The following is a 21,439-nucleotide window of genomic DNA, read 5'->3' on the forward strand; positions in this document are numbered from 1 at the left end:
TTTGCCTGGATATTTTAAGTGTTTGACTTTGGGCATCATGTTATAGGAGAACATCTCATGAAGAGTGAAGGAGAAAGTAATTGACTTTTGTAAAGATTATAGAGTTACCACTAAATTTGAATAAATGCTCTTCTTGGTGAATGAGTCAGGACAATTTCCAGGTTGACCTCAGGCACATTTATGGGTAGGTACTTTTCTTTCTATAGTTAGCAAAATTTCATGAAGGAAATTTTGATTCGTGTGTAACTATAAGGCAGTTGTTCTCAAACTTTAGCATACATCATAATTGCCTGGAAGTTTTGTTTTTATTCTTTAAAAACAGTGCATGAGTGTCAGGTTTAATAGATTAGGAGATCACACAATACTAGGGTGTAGTAAGGGCACCTACATTTAAAAACAAACAAAAACCCCACAGGTGTTTCTGATGTACATCCTAGCTGAGAACCTTTGAGCATTATTTCTTAAAATATTGTCCTGGGAATTTCAGTTGGCAATCTGTTAAAGGTGCAAATTCTCTCAAACTCTGGGGTGAAACCTAGAAATCTATTTTAAACTAGCCCTCCAAGTGATTCTGGTGTGTGCCAAAGCTTGAGAACCATCCTTGTAACTCAGAAGTGGCCTTCCTTGACACCTGTCTGGGAGCTTGTTAGAAATGGAAATTTCAGACCTTCTCGATAACAATCTCATTTTAACTAGATTCCCAGGTAGTTTTAATGTATATTGAACATTGTGAAGGACAGCTCTAGATGATTTTTATTACCATTATAAAAATAATACTAATTTAAAATTATTGAACATTTGCTGTATGCTAGATACATGTAAATACTGTATTCATTATTATTTGGTCCTCACAACAACCTTGTAGGGATGTTATTTATGTATGTATGTATGTATGTGTTGGGTCTTTGTTGCTGTGCACAGGCCTCTCATTGTGGTGACCTCCCCCGTTTCAGAGCACGGGCTCCAGGTGTGCGGGCCTCAGCAGTTGTGGCTTGCGGGCTCCAGAGTGCAGGCTCAGTAACTGTGGCGCACGGGTTCAGCTGCCCTGAGGCATGTGGGATCCTCCCGGACCAGGACTCCAACCCACGTCCCCTGCAATGGCAGGCGGACTCCCAACTACAGCACCACCAGGGAAGTCCAGGGATGTTTAGTTTTATCCTCATTTTGCAAATGAGCAAGTTGAGGCAGAGAGGTTAAGTATCTTGTTCAGTGTCACACAGGCATTGAATGCAGGGTTTAGGATATGAACTTAAGCATTCAAACTCTACTTTTGGGGTTTGAGATGCTATCATCAGGACCATTTATGTGCATGTATATGTGTCTTCCTTGTTGTTCGAGCTCCATTGTATTGACATATATTCTAATGAGTTTTTTGTGTGTCAAATTTTACAGTGGCATTTGAATTTTCTTCCAGATCTTATATTCAAGGACTGTTTTTGCTAAAATATTGTGTTTTATATACAAAAACAGAACTGGAAGTAGCTGTGATTTGAATACTTCGGTTTTTAAGAATAGAAATCACTTAAGTTTATTCATCAAGGTGTTACTTATCCAAACTCTTTGTTCCCTTATACTTTTGTTTTGTGTGCAATTGTAGTAAGGCAGCTCTTACTGGTTAGTGTTTCATTTAAAATTTTGCACAATGATAAGTTCATATATTCAAAAACTGTATTTGTTTATTAAAGAGGACCGGGCTTCCCTGGTGGCGCAGTGGTTGAGAGTCCGCCTGCCGATGCAGGGGACACGGGTTCGTGCCCCGGTCCAGGAGGATCCCACATGCCGCGGAGCGGCTGGGCCCGTGAGCCATGGCCGCTGAGCCTGCGCGTCCAGAGCCTGTGCTCCGCCACGGGAGAGGCCACAACAGTGAGAGGCCCGCGTACCGGGAAAAAAAAAAAAAAAAGGACCACAGTTGTAGTTCAGTACTTAGAGGCCCCGATGTGCTGAAACTATACTTGGGGTTCATTTCAAGTAAGCATGCATATTTGCAGAATAATAAATCTAAATGATGGCGTTTATTTCAAGGTAATAGTATAAGAAAGCATTCTGGTCACCTTATTAATAATAGGTTATTTTGGGAGGATTTGAGTCATATTTTTTAAGTGTACAATTCACTGATTTTTAGTAAATTTACATTGTTGTGCAACCATTTCCACAGTTCAGTTTTAGAACATTTCCATCAATCTGATCTCTTTTTCTTTTTTTGTCAGTCTCACTTTCAGCTTATTATAGATTTTTAAAGAGTCAGCTGGTGGGTTTCCCTGGTGGCGCAGTGGTTGAGAGTCCGCCTGCCGATGCAGGGGACGCGGGTCCGTGCCCCGGTCCGGGAAGATCCCACATGCCGCGGAGCGGCTGGGCCCGTGAGCCATGGCCGCTGAGCCTGGGCGGGCGTCCGGAGCCTGTGCTCTGCAATGGGAGAGGCCACAACACTGAGAGGCCCGCGTACCGCAAAAAAAAAAAAAAAAAAGAAAAAGTCAGCTGGTGCATTTTAGAAGTCCTTCAATATAGTACCATACTACATTATTAGTTGTAAAAACCTGTGTATAAACCTTAATCCATAAACCTTTTTTTAACTTACTTTTAAGAAATGGGAAAAAAAATTAGTGTTCTAGCTCTTAGTTTCTGTTCACTCAAATCAGTTAACTGATTGGCAGGATTCAAAGTGATGTGAATGGTAGTGTTTAGGCCTAGGAAGCATTCTTTCATTCACTTAATTGGCTATTCAATCGTATGACGAGAGAATGAGGAGAAGAGAAAGAGAAGATAATTAAGGGAACTATAGTTCCATGATGATATTGACAAATACAGAGTTCTGTTTGGTGGTTGCTTGGTTTCTGGAAAACTATGGTAAGCATTTCTGTTGTCTTGATCTGAATACCTCACAAGAATGACAGTTTTTTTAAAAAAAAAAAAAACCTTTTTCGCTACATTGTTTTAAGAATTTTGAGGATGAGTAGCACATTATGCTGAATAAGGTAGTTCATCCACCTGACTTTTTATGTCTCTCACCCTGGGTTTTTATGATTGCATATAAGGCTCTTTTAACACAAAAATGTCTGAAAATTACGTGTGGCATAATGTAATAGAATTTTTCCTTTTTTTTGTGTGTGTGTGTGTGGTACTTGGGCCTTTCACTGTTGTGGCCTCTCCCGTTGCGGAGCACAGGCTCCGGACGCGCAGGCTCAGCGGCCATGGCTCACGGGCCCAGCTGCTCCGCGGCACGTGGGATCTTCCCGGACCGGGGCATGAACCCGTGTCCCCTGCATTGGCAGGCGGACTCTCAACCACTGCGCCACCAGGGAAGCCCTTTACTTTTAATTAAGTGGATTAATTAAACAATACATTAACAATAAAGATTATCAGAGCTTTTGATACATTATTCGCTGGCAGTTTAGTCTCCTGAATGTGGAAGAGAACTGCTGGTATGAAATTGATTCCGACCAACAAGGAAGAACAGTGAGGGACGTGTGGAATTAACTATTATTGAACATTTGTTTTGGGCAGGTGGACCCATTTTATAGTCTCTTCTTTGTGTTGTAGGAAAAAGAACATGGGCTTGGAATCAGACCTGGATTTAAATCCTGGCTCTAGTACTTAGAAACTCTGTGACTTTAAGAAAATTGCTTATATATAAGCTCTTGTTTTCCTCAATATAAATGATACATACTTTCTACTTACATATAGTGTATAAGGCACTTGATATAAAATAGGTGCTCATTAAATCTGTTCTTTATTGATGTCAAAATGGAGACTCAGAGAAGTTTGTTACACGGCTAGTGAGTGACAGATATCTGTCTGATTTCAAAGTCCATGTTTTTCCAAAATACTCTTCTTTGTCTCCTAGATAGAAATGGAAATCATGGGAATCAGAAGTTGAGACTGTGTCACTTTGGATTTTAAATTATTAGGTAGGAATTCACAGAAAAGCAAGTTTCAGAAAGGTCAGAAGAAAGATTGGTAATGACCACAGATGATGTAGACAATATTGATAGAAGGCACTTAAAAATGAAACATGTTATTTTAAAAAATGGAGCATGTATTAAAATTACAAAAAATTTCCACTGAGGGGAGAAAAATGCATGAGTCATTCAGAGAAAATATTGTGACTTTCACATAGGTAATTTCTAATAAACTTCAAAAGAAAACGTATCAAGAATACCTGCATTACTAATGGTTTATAACTGATGGTTAATACTAAAATGTGTCAGTAGGAATATGGGGAGGCTAGAGCTCTGAATGAGTTAAAGTTTGCAAAAAATGCTTAAGCCAACAAGGGAGGGCTTTAGCTAAACTCAGCAAGATAAGTAAGGAAGAAAGAGACCCATTCACTGGGGAGATATTAAATAATGACAACTACTCAAATCCTGTTTTACTTCTCTTATGTCTAGGAAGATGACTTTCATACTGGAAGGGACACAACCTTGTTTAAAGAGGAGACTATTCCATGATTGTTATGTGGTAAAGAGCACCTAGTTTCATTAAATAAATTTAGATCTCTAGTTCTAATGAATTACTTAGAGCAATGAAGCATCATTGTTTCTTGATGTCTGTGGCTGCTTTTGGGTGTAAAGAAGACCATTTACAAGTTTTGGTAAAATAATATTGAGTAGTTAAATTAAAAAACTTGTCTTTTAAGTTCAACTTATATATTTTATTACTCTATTAATAAATTGAGCAAGTTTCATATAAACTAAGAATATTTTTGTTATCCTGGGTGGGGGGAATGATACTTTGATTACTGTATCTTAGTAATTCTTGCTGAAGAGATTAAATCTCCCTTAAAACACCCTTTCCAGGTAAAATGGCTTTTGTACTTGTTTTCTTTTTCTGTAATACACTTATATATTTGCATGCCTTGCTCCCTCATTTCTTAGGTTCAAATGTCACTTGGTCTAGAGAGGTTTTCCCTGATGAAGGAGTTTCCAAGGGGCATCATTTACATAGACTTCCCTGCGAATGATGCTTACTGGTGTGACCCTCTTTATACCATCTAAAAGAGCACTTCCTCCTTTCAGTTTCCCTGGTTTATTTTTCTTCACAGTAATTATCATATTTGATATTTATTGTTTGCCTCTTCTCATTAAAATATGAGATCCACGAAGGTTGAAATTGTGTTTTCATAATTCACTGATTTATGTTCACTGATTTAATTCTCAGAGCTTGGAACAATGCCTAGTTCATGGTGTATGCTCAGTGATTATTTGTTGAATGAATGACTTTATATTGTAAAGTACTTGGAACAATGTTGAGCACTAGGAAAATGCTCTTTGAATGTTAGCTGTTAGTAGCACTACTGCTGCTGCTTAACTTAATTACATTCCTTATATTTACACATTAATTATACTGGTTTTTATTTTATTTTTTTAGTACTTTATATACCTTACAGAGTAAATGTAAAATTTCAACAAGCAGGACTTTCCCGAATACTTAAAACTCCTTTAAAATTAATAAGTGGAACTTATAACTATAGTCAGTCATAATTTCTCTTAAGCATTCCAATATTGCTTATTAACCAAACCAAATACTTTATACCTTTAAACTTAATGTCCTAAGGCTGAAGTCAGTTACTATTTTAAATTTAGAATTATAAGACTGTCAGATTCTATAATGTTAAAGTTCTCTTAAATAGTATAAAAACTTAAAAAATACATAGTTGTAAACTTAACATGGAAATATTAATATTGTGGGTTTGATATATAATACTTAAATTTTAGTAGTATTTAATTCTAATTCACCTTGGCAGAGAGTCTGTTACTTAAGGGAATAGTTTTGTTGTCTCAAGCAAGTTGAAATTTCTGTGACACAGTTTATGAACACAGACCAGTTACCATCTCTTGACTGGCTGATTATCAACCTGACATTGATTGGCTTCAGAAGCTGCCTTTGTCCAGGTGGCCGCACACGGACACATTGAACCTTTAACAAAAATCGTGATATGATAACAGTGGAACTCCAAGACAATGTCTTTTGGTTTCTTCTCCATTCAAGTTTAAGGCTTTTTGTAACTGCCTTTTAATTCCATTGCCTGATAAAGTTCTGTAAACCCCACCCAGGTTGTTTCACCACTTGATTGGATTCCAAGAATTCATTTTCTACCTATTTGGCTAATGCCACAGGTTTTAGATCATTTAAATGACACAAAGGAACTGAGAGAGATGTTGATAGCTTTTGTTAATTTGTGGTGAGTCAGAGTATGCCAGAAGATTAGAAACAGACAGTCTTAATAAAAAAAAAACAAAAAAAAAAGAGTAGTTTTTTAAATCATTTTCCAGTCCTTGGAGGTAAGGTAGAGAAATAGGCTAGTTCATCAGCATTAAGAACGTTACATTAATAGGTGTAAAATAACCTTTCTTAAATACTGGTACAGAGGGATTTATGTCAAACTTAAGAGATATATCTAAAAAGGCTTTTTTTGTCTTTGTCTATTTTAATATTTTTATTAATACTTCGCATAAATATACAGTTGTGCTTATTTTCTGAACAACTCAACTGGCAAGGATAGATGACTAAAAACAGCTTTCAAAATTTTGTCTGAAATCACAGGCAGGAACCTATAGTTTGAGTTACTTAAAAGTGAAGAATTTCTGAAAAAGTATGGAATTCGATTGAAAAAGTTCTCTGAGTAGAATTCTATTCAGTTCACCAATTTTAAGGAACTGTACTAGAGAATAAAACATGAATTGCACTGTTCCCTCAAGGAGCCTGTAATCAAGTAAGGAATATACACACATCAAACTATACATTGTAAATTCTGTGATAGAAGATTTAAGTGTTATGGGAACAAAAGAGAGCATTTAATTCTGATGGATCACTGAATTGGGTTTTGAGGAAGAAAAGTTTTCTAGGAGTTGAAGATGGGAGAAAGTCATTGTGGTGTTTTGTTTTGTTTGTTCTCTTTTTTTTTTCTAATTAGGGGACTGAAAAATCAGCCAGGGCTCTGTTTATTAAGACATATATTTGTGAATAGATAAATAATACATTGGAATGGGAGATTAATTAGGCTATTACAGTTGTTTAAATGGGGTGATGATGGCCTGACCTGGAGCAGTAACAGTAGGACAGAAAGAGTAGAAGGTTTTTTTCAGGACATTTCAGAAGTAGAAGAAGTAGGGTTTATTGATTGTATACTGATGGGAAAAGGAAAGAGTTAAGATGTCTCAAAGTTTTTTAGTTTGGGTGATTAGATATATGTCCTTTAGATTGTTGACATAGGGAGGAGATAGTTTTTTGGAGGTAGAAAGAAAATGACTAGGGATTTGTACTTGTTGAATACAACTACTTTTGGGATATCTAGATTGAGAGCTCAGAATATGCCAGTCTGAAGTTTTGGGTATTGGTTGGGGCTAGAAATATAAAACTGTTTATAGATTAAATTTATCTGAAAGAGTTTGACTTCAGCTATGGAGAGAGGATTAGAAAGGGCGGGACATGTACATTTTGTTGGGAGCAGAGAGGAGTCACATTGCATGAGAAAATGGAGGGGGAAAGCCTTAGAAAATTTATCTCAGGTAGGAGGAAATCTAGAAGGAAATAAAGGTCAAAGATGGGAGTTTCAAAGGAAGGAGAGAAGCGATGACTTGATTAAAAGCTCCAGGGTGTGGCTACTGAGAAGAGAAACCTTTGCAGCTGGGGTAAGAACTAGCTGGATTTGATAGAGAATTTTAGGAGTTTGGTTTTGCATAATCTCAGAGATCCAACAGTGTGAGTTGTTTAAAAAAGAACAAAACAAAACAAATGAGGTACCAGGTTATATTAATGGGATTCTGTCCATAATAAGGGATATACTGTAATATGTATTCCATGTTGGTTAGAACATGTTTACGATGTTGGCCTTGCTTTTAGAAGCTGCATTTTAAGAACAGTAAATGAAAAATTGAATGTGTCAAGAGGAGGGTAACCAGATGTTGATGAAGTGTCTGAGAACCTTTGAAGGAGTTTGGAGTGCTTACTGTGGAGAAGGGATGACTTGGTTGGAATGGGTGGAGAATGGGAAGCAGCAGCTATTTTCAGGTAGTGAAGGGCTGTAATGAAGTTTCATAGAGTGGAACTAGATCCAGGTATACTGCCAGACTTTTTTCCTTAACTGAGATATTCTTTTTAAAAATCACAGTTACAATGATCAAAATCAGGAAATTTAACATTAATATAATATCTAATTTATAGTCCATAATTAAATTTTGTCAGTTATCCTAATAATTACTTTCATTGCTTTAAGATCAAGGATCATGTGTTGTATTTAATTATCCTGTCTTTCTAGTCTCCTTTAATCTGGAACAGTTCCTCAAGTTTAGGCCCATTATTTTGTTGAATGTACCTCAGTTTATGTTTCTGATGTTTCCTTTTGTTTAGATTCAGGCTATATGTACTGATACCTTCAATTCCAGTCACTGCAGTGTGTATTCCAGTTTTCCACCCTGATATATTTGTAACTCTCTTCTCCAATAAAGGTAATTAAAAGGTTTTTTTTTTTTACATCATGTTTAAAAGTACCCTGTTTCCACTTTGAACTGCTCAAAAATGGAGAAGGGGATATCTTGTGAGTTTAGAAACTCCCCTGAATTGGATAAAGGAAACTGACAACATTCTACAATGATCTCATTTTATTTATATGATAATTATCAATATTAAGATTGGTATGCTTTCCTCTTTTATACAAGAGAAAAATCGCTCCTCAGAGAATTGTAGTTTGTTACCAAATATCTAAATATAAAGTTCATATTCATTTTCCTCTGAGTGTCAAAAAAGCTGTTAGGGTGTGTCTTCAGGGCTGAATAACGTCTGAGGGTGTTTTCAATCATTGCATTGGAAGTTTACTTTTTGTATGTGTGCCATGGTTAACTGCATGCTTTTCTGGGTGATTTTTATGAGGGGATCTAGCGATGTTTTTTTTTTTAAAGTTAAAACAATTAATGCTCAATTTATTGATGACAAATTAGGGTGGCAAATGCACTTAGAGTACATATGGAATTTGAGTTCCTGAATTTTCCCAGAAAAGTTTTTATAAATGAAAAATACATGTTTTGTTTATGTTGTATGTTCATAAATGTGTGGTTCCTGTTGGAACAGCTATTGCTAGATATAAATTGGAAGAAATGGAGATTAGCCCAGAATGATTGGAACCTTGGATTTGGTCACAATGATAGTATAAAGGGAAGGGAAGAAGAACGATAGTTGGGCTCTAAAATAATGGGATAGAAGTAATTGTGGCCTGTTACTTAAGAGGCATACCTTTACCTGCTAGAAAATGAAATGTGCCTCTTCATTATTATTGGTCCCTATTGATACATCTCTACTGTAAGTTTATTCTTCTAGCTTCTTGTTTATAGGAGTGTTAATTGCAAATGTAATAAACTTTTTCAAAACCTTTTTGTTGAGGTATAACATAAATACGAAAAACACATCATCATTAAGTATAAAGGTCAGTGAATTTCCAGAAACTGAACCAACAGCTAGATCAAGAAAGAGAGCATTAGCAGTACCTCCTTTCTTTTCTTCCTCCCTCCCTCCCTTCCAAAAAATAAAAATAAAAAAAAAAATATATATATATATATACACATGGCTGCACCAGATCTTAGTTGCAGCATGTGGGATCTAGTTCCCTGACCAGGGATTGAACCCAGGCCCCTGCACTGGGAGCATGGAGTCTTACCCACTGGACCACCAGGGAAGTCCCAGCAGTACCTCCTTTCAGTCACTTTCTACTTCCCCATGCCAAGGGTAACCTTTATCTTGACTTCTGATAGTATAGATTAGTTTCTCTGATTTGAACTTTATGTAAATGATATCACATAATGTTAATTTTTGAAAGATTTTAAACCTAAATGTTTTTACTACTTTTGTTATGAAATCATATAATCATAAAAGTTTTATCCTTTCACTTCTAGGGAAAAGATTATCTTTTATATTTGTATGATTAGTTTAAAATGTGAGTCTGCGCTAACTTTTCCATCGATTTATAGAAATTTTCATAGCTCTGTATGGTGAAGTTTATGCTGACATTTCTGGAGAAATGAACAAAAATTACATTAATATATTTCTTCTGGATAAAGATAAAACTTTTTTTAGTGAAAAATAAAATCATAAGTGGTTTAGTTATAAAGCAGGGTTTAATTTGGAATATCCAATTTAGGTGTTTTCTATAAGATTTTGATGAACATACTGATTGGGAAAAGGGGTTTTATTGTAGAAAGAGATGTATAAAAAGATAAAGGACGTTAATGTTATCCAGCGCAGGCCCATCCCTCGTCCTAGGGGTGGAATATATTATCCAGGCTAAAGCCGGATCAGCTCACCACTGGCCAAGTGATTGGTTCATGAGAGATGAGCACATGACTGAAGTTAGTCCAATCAGAGTGAATCTCAAGGCTTTACTGTTACTGGAGTGTAAACTCAATAAAAGTAGGGACCTTCCTTACCTGTCTTATTTCCACTGCTTCCACAACATCTAAAACAAAGTAGATACTTAATAAATATGTTTGAATGTTAAATATCCAAAAATGGAGCTAAAAGTGGAATAAAAACTGGATTTTAATGACATCGAATTCCTGTACCTCAGCTAAATCTACCCTTAGGTCATTCAGTTACTAAGTCAGTAATTTTCTTTGTTTGCTTATACCAGTTTGAGTTTGGATTTCTCTCACTTGAAACCAACAGGTAATAGGGAAATAGGACAGGAAAAAAAAAAAGATAAAAAGACTTTAGTGATAAGCGTTTGATATTAAAACCAGAAATTAGACGTGATAAAGGAGAACAGCATAAAACTCTATCTTTTAGTAGGGAAGCTTGATGACACTTGACATCTTTTTTTTCTCCCCCGATGTCCTGTGTTTCTTGGTAAATAATCTTTTACACTGGGGTTTCTTACAGTGGGCAGTTGGGCTGTGACCTTAAAACAATGGAGTGAACTGGCATTTGGCAGTGGTTCCTGAGAGATACCTTTAGTCTGAAGTTCTGATAATCAGCCATTTGGCATTCGGCACCTGTGTGTTTCTCTGATAAACATTGCTGCCTCAATGTCAAGTTACTCTGTGGTTTTTCAGATAAGAAAATATTCCTTAGGTAAATTGAAATACCTTAGAATCAGTATATATAACCATTCTGTAGCCTTGAGCAGAATATCAGAACGCCTTTACAGAACTTCTAGCAAGTGTCCCTTTTAACCTTTATTGATTTCTGCTATATTTATGACACGCCATCTTCAGTTTTTTGTTTTTTCTCCGAGATGTGTAGGAATTGGAAAAAAAAATTAAAATCTGAGACCTTCACCACCACACACTTTCTTTGAAATGCAGTTTTTTTCTTTTTTAAATCAGAATATCAGATTAAACATTTTAAAATTTAAAAAAGTTGATTAGGTTTATTAGAAAATGTTAAATGGAATAATAAATTGGTTAGCCTATATCTAAAATCGTCTTTCATTAGTAACATTAAAACACTTAAAGGTACATCGAGTGATAGCAAATTATTGTAGTATAAGCAACCTTTCTATATAAAATATGCTTAATAAGGATTTTTTTTTTTTTTTAATGCGGTACGCGCGCCTCTCACTGTCGTGGCCTCTCCCGTTGTGGAGCACAGGCTCCGGACATGCAGGCTCAGCGGCCATGGCTCACGGGCCCAGCCGCTCCGCGGCATGTGGGATCTTCCCGCACCGGGGCACGAACCCGTGTCCCCTGCATCGGCAGGAGGACTCTCAACCACTGCGCCACCAGGGAAGCCCCAAGGATATTTTAATGCATTATTTTGTAGTCACCTTAAATTTAGAAGTTTTAACATATTCAGCTTTATATTAACAAGTATAAAATATAAAAATATAAAAGCTTTATCTGAAAAGCAACTTGACGGTGTTCATCACAACCCTAAAAAAGTTCATATCGTAGTAAGTCTGTTTTAAACAAGTAAGTAAGTAAGTAAGTAAGTAAGTCTGTTTTAAACAAGTAGTCAGGGATGCAGAAATGTACAGAATGTACAAGGACATGCATCAAAGGGTTATTTATAATCAATAATAAAGTATCAGAAGTAGTCTAAATGTCCTAACAGAATGGATATGGTTGAATTAGGGACTGCTTACAAGGTTTTTCTATATCCATTAACAATTTTAAGACTTAACCGTGTGACATGTTAAGTGTGTGTGAGGCAGGATGTAAAATTAAGAATGTGAATGTGAGGGCTTCCCTGGTGGTGCAGTGGTTGGGAGTCTGCCTGCCGATGCAGGGGACACGGGTTCGTGCCCCGGTCCGGGAGGATCCCGCGTGCCGCGGAGCGGCTGGGCCCGTGGGCCATGGCCGCTGGTCCTGCGTGTCCGGAGCCTGTGCTCCGCAACGGGAGAGGCCACAACAGTGAGAGGTCCGCGTGCCACAAAAAAAAAAAAAAAAAAAAAGAATGTGAATTTTGACTTAAAAAATGCACATATAATAGGAATGGAAGGGAATACACTAGTATATTAAGTGGTTGTTGAAATGGGTTAAGCTATATTTGTATTTTATATTAAGGATGTGTCTAATAATGATTGTATAGTAATTATTCATTTAACAAATAGTATTGGACATCAAGCTCTGACTAGGCTGTGGATTATAAAAGAGAAGAAAACAAAGTCCTTCTAGTGGAGATTATATGTAAGTTGTGGGAGGTAGCAAGCAAATATTCCATTGAACCTTATTAAAAGGCTGTTATTTGATCATTTTTGACCTACTAAACTGGAAGTTTCATATGATTTAAACATATGTCAGATGGTGATAAGTGCTGTCGAAAAAACTGGAAGTAGGGTAAAGGGGATGGAGACTGTGGTTGTGTGGAGGCAAGGAGTGGCCATCAGGGAATATCATATGTAGGTGGTCAGGGAAGCCTGATACAGTGATATCTGAGCAGAGGACTGAAAGAAGTGAGGGAATTAACCAGAAAAGTATTCCACACTGATACAACAGTAAATTGAAGTCCAGAAGCCTGCAGTTGTATACTGTGCTTTATGCTTGTGAGAATGCTTTACCTTGTTTTTGCAGTATCATGTGTTCTAAACACATGATCCTAGGTTAGGTCAATTATATTAGCACATTAAAATTTCTTAGGCAGAAAAATAGAATTAAGATAATGATTATCTTCTATGTGTTTTTTAGGCATGTGTATTTTCTGGATAACAGTTCCCAACTCTTTCCCTATAAAACTTCTCATTTATTATTTCCCCTCTAATCTATATTTTCAAAGGCTTTTACTAAAAAAATTGCATTATTAATAGTTATGATCAGCACTGAGATAACTAATGTGGCCATATAACTTTCTAGTCACGAAACAGGTAGAGTGATAAGAATGTAAATATGGTTGATTTTCATTATTCGCAGGTTTTGTATTTATGAATTCACCTACCTGCTAAAATTTATTTGTAACACCAAAATCAATACTCCTGGAGCTTTCATGGTCATTCACAGACGTGCAGAGTGGTGAAAAATTTGAGTTGCCCAAGGCACATGTTCTTAACTGAGGTTGAACAGGGTCATGACCTGCCTTCTTTCAGCTCGCATACTGTTAACAGTGTTCTTTTCATGGTCTATTTAGTGCCATGTCTTTCACATTTTTGTGTTTTGGGGGGTGAGATTTTGTTGTTTAAAGTGAACTCCAAGTGTCGTGCTGAAGTGCTGTCTAGGTTGTGATGGTTGTGATGTATCTTACAGAGAAAATAGAAAATATGTTAGACAAGTTTCATTTTAGTACTAGTTACAGTGCTGTTGGCTGTAAGTTCAATGTTAATGAATCAATAATGTATATTAAATAAGGTGTATTTAAACAGAAACGTACATAAAACAAGGTTATGTATTGATCAGATGATGAAAATGTGACCAGAGGCTTGCAGGAGCTTAACTCTGCATTTCCCTTAGGAGAAATGGTTCAGTATTGGCTAATTCAGTGTTTGTGGCAACTTTATGGAACATAACTACTGTGGATAATGAGAATCAACTATATGATACTTGTGTTATGGCAGTTTTAGGTTTTTGAAATATTAAAACTAGCTTGGGAACTCCTTAACCTCTATAGATTCTTAGAGGTGGTGGAGCATCCACTTAGAGGTGGATTAGTATACTGGTGAATTTTTTTTGTCCTTTCTGAGATAATTGATAGTAAAAATTCAAGAATTTAGAGGAATTGCTAGAGATCTGATAAGATTTCAAGGGTTTTGCATTTTGATATTCTGCCCTTGATGATGATATCAAAAAATATTTCTGGGCTTCCCTGGTGGCGCAGTGGTTGAGAGTCCGCCTGCCGGTGCAGGGGACACGGGTTCGTGCCCCGGTGCGGGAAGATCCCACATGCCGCGGAGCGGCTGGGCCCGTGAGCCATGGCCCCTGAGCCTGCGCGTCTGGAGCCTGTGCCCCGCAACGGGAGAGGCCACGACAGTGAGAGGCCCGCGTACCGCAAAAAAAAAAAAAAAAAAAAAATTTCTGGGAGGACTCTGTCCTGAGAGAAGAATGGTAAAATGTCCTAATTCAATATGACTCTTTACCTTAGTTTGTCTCCTGTTGATTTTTTTATTTGCTTTTAAGATTTTTCATAGTCTTTAAAAAAATTTTTAATTTTATATTGGCATATAGTTGATTAAAAATGTTGTGTTAGAAGACTTTTCCTAGTCTTCATTGTTGGTCCTTGATATCTGTGTTGACCAAAACCATTGAGAATTCTTAGGACAGATGGAACATGTCTTTTAGAAAGGGTTAAGTAATCATTTGTTAACTGTGACTGGCTTTTAAAGAAACTGGCATTACATAACATCCTTAAAGATAAAAATCACTGAATAAAGTTAATGGAAATTTATCCTTTTCTCCAAATTTAACTAATTGATAAATTCATAACCACTCTAGAGCATTACAGAATTTGAATTTAAAATCATTATAAATATAAGACTTTTAACAACTGAAGTATAGTGGATTTACAATATGTGTAAGACTTGTTTTTAATATTTTAAAACAAGCACTTACAATCATAATTATTTGTAACCATTTTCAAAATGTTATGTACAGCTAGGCAGCTCTGAAAGATAGTTTTAGTGAGGAATATTACTGAAAGGAAGACATTTATACAAATTGAAGTTAATAGAGGGATCTTTACGTCAGACATTTCACATAGGCCTTGCTGAATTATTAATACTTACATTGCAAATGTTTACTGAAGGTGAACCATTGTACAGAGCTGAGATTCTGTCTTAATGATGCTAAGTGCATAGTAACATAACGTGCTCAGTTAATGTATCTTGAAATAAATCAGTCTTGATAGTCCAAGAATCATTTCCAAACTCGTCTGTTCCATGAACAACCAAGCTAGTTTGGACCTCAGAATGATGTATAGATGCATTCCCATTTCATTTTTTGAAAGTCATCAGTCAACTAAGGGAATATTTTTGACTTATGAAGTTGAAAAGTTCAGATTGTTTATCTCGCTTCAGGCAGAACTAAATCAAATTGTTTAAATGATGGCCCTTTAGGGCTCTTTTTCCTTCTTTTGCTTGGGCACAGGGAGTTTCAACCTTATTTTTTGCTACTGTAGAGAAAAATCCTATCTGTTAGGCTATTTCATTAGCCATATAAACAGATCTCATGGAGGAACTGTGATTGGTGCTGCTTGCGTCATATGCTCTCTGTGTGTGTGTGTATGTGTACATATACATATATACATGTAGATGGAGTCAGCCATGTTTAAATCAACTGTATCAACACACATTAGTTTTACTTGTTCTTGAACTTCATATAAATGGAAACATACAGTATGTACTCCTTTGTGTCTGTCTTTTTTGGCTAAACATTATGCTTATGACCTTTTAATTGTTGCATGAACTTTTAGCTTATTTTCATTGTTGTATACTATTTCATTGTGTGAATAATCAACAAGTTATATATCTATTGTTGATGGGCATTTAGGTAGTTACAAATAGTGCTGCTATGAACATTCTTATACATGTCTTTAGATGAACATACGCATGCATTTCTCTTTTTTCCCCCATATGTATACATTTCTATTGGCTATATACCTAGGATTGAAATGATTGGGTCAGACAGTGTGTATTTATTGAACTGTAGATATTGACAGTTTCCCAGAGTGGTTATATCAGTTTACACTTTTCCCAGTAGCGTATCAGAGTTCTGGTTGCTCCACATTCTTGGTCAATTTTTATTTTTTTATTTTTTGCCATGGTGTAGGCTTGTGGGATCTTAGTTCCCCGACCAGGTATTGAACCCGGGCCCTTGGCAATGAAAGCACCAGAGTCTGAACCACTGAACTGCCAGGGAATTCCCTCTTGTCAATTTTTGTTTTGCCTTTTTAAAAAATCATAGTCATATGGTTTTGATTTTTGTTTCCTTGATGAATAATGAAGTAGAGCATCATTTCATCTTTATTGGCTAATTGGCTTTCATTTTTTGTGTGGTCAAATCTTTGCCTGTTTAAAAAATATTAGGTGTGTATCTTGTTCTTATTGGTTTATAGGAATTTTTAAAATATATTGGAACATGAGTCCTTTCTTGATTGAAATATACATTGCAAATATCTCTTCCCACTCTGGATTGGCCTTTTCATTCTCTTAATGGTATCTTGTGCTGAACAGAAGTTCTAAAATTGTAACATAATCCAGTTGATCCATTTTTTTTTCTTTTCTTTCTTTTCTTTTTTTTTTTTTTTTTTTTTTTGTCCACAACACGATGGGGATCTTAGTTCCCCAACCAGGGGTCGACCCAGTGCCCCCTGCAATGGAAGCAGTCCTAACCACTGGACCGTCAGGAAATTCCCAGTCCATTTTTTCAAATGCTGCTTTCTGTGACCTGTTCAAGAAAATCTTTGCCTGTTCCAAGATGATAAAGCTGTTCTCCTGCTAAAAAGTTTTTAAATTTTTCTAAAAAGTTAAAAAATTTTTTTTACCTTTCCCATTTAGATCCGTAGTCTGTCTGAATTGATTTTTGTGTATGGCATGAGGTAGTAGTCAAATCACATTTTATTCCATATGGATATCTAGTTGACTCTCTGTAATCTATTGAAGAAAACCTTTCTTTCCCCACTGTACTATAGTTTTACCTTTGTCATGAATCAGATGACCATATTTGCTCATACCCCTTTTGGTTAAAAAATAAGTAGCTGGGGCTCCCCTGGTGGCGCAGTGGTTGAGAATCTGCCTGCCAATACAGGGGACACGGGTTCGAGCTCTGGTCTGGGAAGATCCCACATGTGGCGGAGCAGCTAGGCCGGTGAGCCGCAAGTACTGAGCCTGCGCGTCTGGAGCCTGTGCTCTGCAACAAGAGAGGCCGTGATAGTGAGAGGCCCACGCACCGCGATGAAGAGTGGCCCCCGCTTGCCACGACTAGAGAAAGCCCTTGCACAGAAATGAAGACCCAACACAGCAAAAATAAATTAATTAATTAATAAACTCCTACCCCCAACAACAACAACAAAAAAAGTAGCTGTTTCTTTTAAATATTTAAAAATACTGTCATGACTAAAATCCGGTCAAAGTAAAGGTAATTATAGAAGAAGCAGTTTTAATTTTGATCTTACAAATCATTTGTTTGATCATGTTGTGTCAGTATTAACTATTTAATTGGCTTCCTTCTCTTAAGTTTTCTATTCTAGGAGACAAATAGGAGATAAATACAATGAAGGGCACTTTTCATATCAAGCTTTAGGCTCTGTCTTGTGTTCAGTCTTTACACCTTTCCAAAGGTGGAAATCTTTTCCCTCTTCATGAACAGAGAGAGGGAATGAGTTTGCAGGAGAGACTGAATGACTTACAAACAAGTATAAAACTCTTCTAGTTCTCTGTTAAATGATGTCATTGTTTAAACAAGAAGCATACACAGAAAACAGTAATGGACCTGTCAAAATATCTTGTGCTTTTGATTAGCACTGGGATATTCTCACAGACTTCATGTAAGTAGGGTAATGGTGTTATTGATATTCTTAAGTAAATCTATAGTTTAACTTCTGGTAAATTTGACTGTTGACAGCCATTGGGAGGAAGTATTAACATAGGTCATGTATCATCTGTTTATTAGATATTACCTCTCTTGTTTTCTTCTGGAAGGAGTTCTTCATTCACAGTGTTTATAGAATTATTACCATAATACAGAGAGCCACATAGTCTCATAGATTGAACTCTGGTTTGAGCAATAAGACCTAGGCTCAAATTCTGGCTTTACTAGTTGTGTGATCATAGGCGTTTCTTGAGTTTGTTGCCATATGCTACAGGAAATGAAGATCATGCCTATCCTGTATACTTTTGAGATTATTGTGAAGGTATAATGAGAAAGTTGTTATTGTAAAGCACAGTATCAAAGTGGTTAAGACTCTTTTCTGCCACTTAATTATCTGTGTAATGTTGAAGAAAATATTTAACTTTTCAAGCCTTAGTTTTCTCATGTGTAAAATGGGAATAATAATAGGACCCCCCCCCCCAGGTTTCTGAGAGTTTTAAATGAGATGATGAATATAAACTATAGTGCCTAGCATTGGACATAATAAATGTTAACAATCATTATTATGTGTATCTATTGATTATGTAATATGTACTGGGAGTACTTTATATAAATTATTTCATTTAATTCTCAGGACAATTCTGTGTGGTAGGAATGCTTTTTCCCCATTTCACAGGTGAGGAATGAGTGTCAGTTAATTGCTCAAAGTCATATAACTAGTAAGTAGTTTAGTTTGGATTGGAACCTAAAACTCTCCCCCCACCCCAACACCCAGTATATTAAGATTCCTTTCAGATATATGCTGTAGGTACCTTTACACCATATAGACGAATCACCTTTGATTCATGTTTACAGATGTTTTCAAAGACTGATTTTGAGTTTTCCAGTGTTTTCAAATATCTTTTATTCCAGTCTTCCTAGGTTTCTTTAATTTGCTCGATAGACTAGAACTTATACTACAGAAATAAACATGCTTTGTTGATATGTAATTAAGAACAGTTAATAGTTTGTTTATAAGCCACTAGACTCCTTGAGTCTGGCTGACTTAGCTATTACAAAGTGACTTTAGACTTTGCCTCTGGTAAGGGAAAAATACTCTGATTTTATCCTCTCTTTGTAAGAGCTTACTTCAAGTTGAAGTGCAAAACTGTAATTGACTTTCTAGCCAAGGGAAGAAGGTCAAAAGACCCCAAAATGAAAAAGTACCTAGCATTAAATATTTCTGGTTGATGTCTTTTGATGCTGCGTCTGGGAAAATAGAAATAGATATTGTATTCAAGGGAAATTTGGAGAACTCTATTGAGGTTTTCTTCCTTATTCTTTTAATTTTTTTCCTGATGCAGTCCAGTTTTTGAACTTGGAATACTAATAGAGACCTTTAAATTATCCTTAGGCATTATGATGGCCTTTCACATTTCATTCCATCACTGTAAAATGGGCAGCATTCAAATGAACTCTCTCACTTGGTGCTATATATTTGTTTAAAAAGCATTTTCAAAAGAGTTTTTATGAAAAGGTTTATGTATTTGGGATCAAAAGATATTCTACTGATAATTCATCTGTGTAGTTGAGGTGGTAAATCATTGGGAAAATGTGAATTTTTATCAACAACTTGGAATATATGTTCTTTGTGGAGTTAGAGATAAGTGTTTATAAAAGATAACTTGTGTATTTGTAGGTCGTAATAACACCATTTCCCAAACATTAATCCTTCTCCTATAACTTTATTGTTTTGTTTGCTGAAGATTTGACTCCCTTAATTTTTCTTCAAACTAACATTAGAGCATTCACTTATATACCATAAGTCAGAGAAAGCAGATTAAATGATCTTCCTTACCCTTGTGCTGTGACATCATTAAAGTGCACATAATGTACAAAAAAATATATATGATGAATGATTGGATATGGGTATGGGTGGGTGGGTTGGATGATAGAGGAAAAGGGAATTAAAAAGTTTACTCCTAGGATTTTAGCTTTGGCAGTAGGGTATTTTGTAGTATCATTCATTTAGGTAAGTAATTCTGATGGACAGGTATTGGTATTGGGGCTGAAGGGAAGAGGTGAATTCACTTCTGAACAAGTAGAATTTGATGTTTTTGTAGAGTCCAGCGGGCAGTTGGATATAGAACTGAAGCTCTGAAGGGAAATGTAGAAGCTGCTGTATAGATTGAGGAGCCCAAAGCATTGAAGTTATTGTGCAAGGATAAAAGAAGGCAGTAACAAAGGAGGGAGTAGGACAGAACCTTGCAGAGTACTCCTGAGCAGAGGAGGAGTAATTCTTAGAATCCTTGACTTTCTTTTAAAGCTCCACATCCAGAGTATTAATGATAGTGAATTCGATTTGGCCTGCTTTCAAAATCTAGGTTGAAGTGGCTACTTTCTTGCCACTTCCTCTGATAATGCACTGGTATCTCTCCCATAGCAGTAATATTCTCTGGAAATGTCCTTCATGTTTCTGCTCTTGCTATCTACAGTCTGTTCTGCACAGAGCTGTTGGAATGATCCTTTTAAATAAATGTCACATCATGGTACTCCCTTGATTAAAATTCTCCAGTGGCTTTCATCTCACTCTGAATAAAATCCAAAGTCCTTACCATTGCCTACCAGGTCCTACATGATCGCTATTCAAATGTTAGGTCGTTCTTAGAGATTGTCATACTGAGTGAGGTAAGTCAGACAGAGAATGACAAATGTCATATGATAACGCTTATATGTGGAATGTAAAAAAATGGTACAAATGAACCTGTTTACAAAACAGAAATAGAGTCACAGATGTAGAAAACAAACTTATGGTTACCAAGGGGGAAAGGTGGGGGAGGGATAGATTGGGATTGACATATATACACTACTATATATAAAATAGATAACTAATAAGAACCTACTGTATAGGACAGGGAACTCTACTCAATACTCTGTAATGACCAATATGGGAATAGAATCTAAAAAAGAGTGTATATATGTATATTATAACTGATTCACTTTGCTGTACAGCAGAAACTAACACAACATTGTAAATCAACTATACTCCAATAAAAAAATTAATTAAAAAAATGTTAGGTCATTAGAGAATTCCCCCCTGACCACTCCCATCATTTTCATTGTCTTATCTTGCTTTTTTTTTTTTTTTTTTTTTTTTGCGGTACGTGGGCCTCTCACTGTTGTGGCCTCTCCCGTGGCAGAGCACAGGCTCCGGACGCACAGGCTCAGCGGCCATGGCTCACGGGCCCAGCCGCTCTGCGGCATGTGGGATCTTCCCAGACCGGGGCACGAACCTGTGTCCCCTGAATCGGCAGGCGGACTCTCAACCACTGCGCCACCAGGGAAGCCCTTTGCTTTATTTTTTGTAGTACTTATCTGACATAATTTATCTGTTGAATTGTTTATACAAAATGTAAGCTCTGTGAAAGCAGGAATTTACCTCTTCCCAGTGTCCAGAACAGTGCCAGGACCACAGTTGGTCCCAGTTAGTATTTGTTGAATGAATGAAAACAAGTGACAATATT

At 36.4% G+C, this 21,439-nt stretch overlaps 1 protein-coding gene across 9 annotated transcripts in view; it reads left to right on the plus strand.

Annotated features, from left to right (window-relative positions):
* Positions 1-21,439, plus strand: part of ZZZ3 (zinc finger ZZ-type containing 3) — a 120,865-nt gene that overhangs the window by 9,887 nt on the left and 89,539 nt on the right. For 7 of the 9 annotated variants that reach the window (XR_007476157.1, XR_007476156.1, XM_049707111.1 and 4 more), the window contains exon 2: positions 8,347-8,444. The exons of the other annotated variants lie outside the window; for them this stretch is intronic. The gene's annotated coding sequence lies outside the window, so the exon portion shown is untranslated. The remainder of the gene's footprint in view (positions 1-8,346; positions 8,445-21,439) is intronic. 9 annotated transcript variants of the gene reach the window in all.

The sequence above is a fragment of the Orcinus orca genome, chromosome 1, assembly GCF_937001465.1.
Source record: "Orcinus orca chromosome 1, mOrcOrc1.1, whole genome shotgun sequence".
NCBI lineage: Eukaryota > Metazoa > Chordata > Mammalia > Artiodactyla > Delphinidae > Orcinus > Orcinus orca.